The 4,322-nt window shown below is 33.4% G+C and overlaps 1 pseudogene; it reads right to left on the bottom strand.

Annotated features, from left to right (window-relative positions):
- Nucleotides 1-700: 700 nt before the first annotated feature.
- Nucleotides 701-3,320, bottom strand: LOC147494165 (DAR GTPase 2, mitochondrial-like; annotated as a pseudogene).
- Between the last annotated feature and the right edge of the window lie 1,002 nt (nucleotides 3,321-4,322).

A 4,322-nucleotide genomic window follows, 5' to 3' on the forward strand; every position in this document is an offset into this window, starting at 1 on the left:
TTTAAAACCTAGGTTTTCAAAAAAAAAACGCGTTTTAAACTTAAAAACCGTTTAAAACTCGAGATTTTGAAAATCTCCCGTTTAAAACTTAATTAAAACTTTTTTTTTTTTTTTTTTTTTTTTTTTTTTTTTTTTTTTTTTTTTTTAAGTAATCTAAAAGAAAACGTGAGAAGAAATAAGGGTTGGTTTTGGAGTTTACCTTTTTGAAGAGTGGGTGTTAGATTGACTTATTGATACAGTTCTATTTTGCTTTGGACTATGAATAATGAGAAATTTTAAACTTATTAACTTATTTGTGGTACTTGATTATGCCATTATGGTTGGTAATTAGTAGTATCTTATTTAGAATCGTGTTTCGGTATTGAATCTAAAACTTATAGTATTTGGATTAGTAATGATAATTTGATACTTTCATGTATTTGAATTTTCTTTCATTTGTATTATTATGAATTTTATTTTATGTGTTTATTCTTTTTTCCACTCTTATAAAAAATCAAACTCTTTATCTATTATATTTTTTATCATCGGTTTTTACCGTTTTTTTTTACGTATTATACGTTTTAAGCCCGTTTTACCGTTTTAAACCCGTTTTTTATGCCCTACGTTTTTTTCCCGATACGCTCCGTTTAAAACACGAACTAAGTTTTTTTTCAAGTACACCATTTTAAACCCATACCGTATTTGGTGCCATGGCAATAGGTCATCGTGAAAATGTATTACGATAATTGCAGCAATTTGAATTTATCAACAACTTTAGATAACCATTAATTTTATTTGCAGAATGGCTTATGAAACCTCCTGGTACAGTATCCAGAATGTAATGACCAAGCCTGCCAGTCCTATACAAGTTCAATAATTTTGTTGGAACTCTATGCAATATGTCCTCATCTGATTCTGAGCACACTCTAAAAGCATCTCGTAGAGCAACCAACTGGGAATCAATCAGGCTGGCCAGATAGTTGGTCTCTTCAACATTTCCTTCAAAAGAAGAAATTGTCTTGAAGAGGGCTCTCCGAACATCTTGTACAACAAAATCTTGTATGGCCAAAGAGTCCCAAAAACATTGCACAAAAGAAATGGTTAAGAACACCACCAAAAAAGAAAAAATGAAAATCATAATATCCCCAAATATTTCAGATGTTCAAATATGGACTAGCTCAAATGTGCTACTTCCAACTCAGTCAGATAATATCCCAGCTAAATGAATTATGGGAAATGGAATTGTTTTTTAAAGGACTAAAAAGAATCTTCCTGCAATATTTAGGATAAGAAAATATGCCCCTGAACTGAAAAATTCCATTTTTAAAGAATCCTACCAGTGCTAGTCGATTGCATACTTTTGTAGGAAATATAACGGGAAAGAAAAACCTTATTACCTGAGTATGATATGTGCAAAAAATCTTCTTCTTCTTCTTCATGTGTGACCTAACACTATCTGAGAGTTTTGCATTGTGCTCGATGGACAAGCAATCGCCCTCCTTGGATGTCAAGCTCTCACAGCGCTTGTGTTCACCACTCAAGTTGAGGATAGCTAGCAAATACTGAGCAAGTCCGCATTCACCAACCAAACAATCTTGAAAAACTCTTGTGTTTAACATGCTAATATGAGCAAGCTCATATTCGAGGACGATTACTCCAATGTGTTTAGTACTAGACATTTAGGAGAATAAAAGATACATGTTAAAGCAAGTTTAGATCCCATTTCAATGTCAATACTATCAGGATGCAACACACCTAGTGCGTCCAAGACGTATATGTTGGGGTAACAAGCAATCTGGTTATGAAATTCAACCTTGTTATTGTATGATTGAACGAAAGCATAGACTAATGCATTTATAAACACGGTAACATCCTATGCCCACAATAAGGAAATTGTATTACTAGAGAAAAAAAAGAATGACGAGATATACCTAAAAGTCATCACTTTTATATCTTGTGTCTATTATTTGTAAGTTTGTTGAATCAAAGAAGATATTACACATAGTGGAGATACATGGTTGAATAGAAAGATTACTTCGAGAACTGAGAATGCTATGTGATCACCATGTTCAAGGCAAATTGAATATTAAGTTTTACAATTTAGAAGTAAGAACTTAATGCTTCATGGAGCAGAGTGTTGCGCAATCAAGAAACAAAGTGTTCATATCCATGGTGTAACAAAATGAGGATGTTGAGATGGATAAAGAATGTATTATATCTGACAGATATTGAGGCAAAAGAAGATAGGTTTTTTAAATTCAAACTTGTAATAACTTTATCTCACCAGGCAGTGGACTCACAGTTGCGTGCTTCAGCTTTCCCTTCTCTTTAGATTTTAGATAGTTTAATTAGAAAACTCGTATAGTCATTACATGAGAATAACATTTTCATCACAAAAAAAAAAAAAAAAAAAAAAAAAAAAAAAAAAAGTGGATACCTGCTGCAGTTATCCGCCCAATTTGATGCAAAGAGTTGGCAAGTGTTGACTAACCAACATTAGGAATTCCAACTAGCATTACTGTGATGGTAAATTTGGACTTGTCAAATTTCAGTTCTCTGAATCGAGCTTGCAAAAAATTCAAAAACTATACGGTGTGAGCTTCCAATAGATGCAATAAGATATTGTAATGAATTTCTCATTATCAGTTAATCGAGTTATCTCAATTGTTCTTATAAGCAACTTAAAAGACCTCCTTGACATTTTCCTTGTTATGGGCATTGATTCCATAGCAAATGCAATTATGTTCCCGAAAATGCCTTATCTAATCCTGAAACTGATTAAGAATACTTAGAACAAAAAAAACGTGTAAAGTTTCCTTATGTATACACAATGCCTTTAAAGAATTTGATAAAGGAATTTAATTACCTTTGTTTGAGACCGGCCTGCAAGGTCCATCTTGTTCAAGAAGATTATGATACGATGAGACGATGGAAATTTTCTCATGTGTTCATATGCTGAAGAAATTGCTACAATAAATGAAAATGTCTCTCTCAGTAATTTATTCAAATATTTTGTACACACAAAGACTTGAGGCAATAAAAGAAAGAGGAGTCTTAGTTACTCGTGCGTCTCTAACTTCGAGGGTAATGTCGACCAAAGGAATTCTTTCAAATATAGCACGAGAAGCTGTGGCCATATGAGGAGTGAACCAAGTTGATGTTTTCTCTGCACCTGCTTTCATCACTGCAGCCCCCACACTCCTTGCATATCTACTCATTGCCATTTTCCTAGGAAAAGTCAAATAATATGAAACCCTTTTCCCTTGATAATTGTGGGAGAGAAAGATGGGTGGGTAGGCTACTTTTAGGAGAGACTTTCGAACAAGAGACGAAGGGTTGGAGATGGGATTTGAGGAGACAGAGAATTGGAGACGAAAGATTGAAAGGGTTACTGACGAAGAGAAGAAAGAGGGGAGAAAATAAAGGACAGACAGAAACCAACCAAATGACATTTTGGGCTAATGTTTACTTTTTACTACGTTAGAGATTTGACTCTTTAATTTGATGCAAAAGCGAATTCAAAGTTTCTTACTCACGATCTTCGCGTTCGTAAAGTTGAAGTAAGGATCGAACCAACCTAAAGGTTATGACAACTACAAGTTGGTTGTTACTCTTAGGGAACTAGTGAGTAAGTTTATATTAAAATTAGGTTTCTTTCCTACACAAACATTAAATAAAAACATTAAGATTCGAAATATGCAACTAAGACAAAATACAATTTACTAAATAAAAGGTGGAGAGCTAATCCTCCTCATGTGAAAATAACATTTAGTTGTTGATTTGAAAAGGTTCATTTGATTCTTCCTAGACTCATAGACAAGCCCTAATGGAAGAAAACTTGATCCCTAACATGTATGGCTCATTTTTAAACTCATACATGTTAGCAATTGGAATCAAGCAATGACTTATCTCTAAGCTCATTCCTTGATTCCTAACTAGACACTACACCAACTATCATTTTGGGATAGGATGTAGGTCTAGTTGTTCTTCCTAACAACCTACCAAGCCAACAACAATTATTTTCCCTCACATGAGTTGGATTAACTCCCCAAAAGGGAAGTTAGCTTATGATCCTTGGGATAAAGGATTACAAACTAAAAGAACAAAAGAGAGAGAGAAAGAGGAAGAAGAAAAACTAACTAAACTCACTTGCTTTTTATTTATTTTCTAGAAGAAAACCAAAGTTTCCTCCATTAAAACTATTACAAGCTTTCTTACAAAACTAAAAACTAAATAATAATAATGACTAAGGAACTAAAATAATACAAGGTAAGGAAAAGAAGTCAAGGGAGTAAATGGCGTGTCCCCCCTTGTTTTGTTTTCTTTTTCATTTGAGAGACATC

Source organism: Coptis chinensis, chromosome 6 (assembly GCF_015680905.1).
Source record: "Coptis chinensis isolate HL-2020 chromosome 6, ASM1568090v1, whole genome shotgun sequence".
In the NCBI taxonomy this organism is placed as follows: domain Eukaryota; kingdom Viridiplantae; phylum Streptophyta; class Magnoliopsida; order Ranunculales; family Ranunculaceae; genus Coptis; species Coptis chinensis.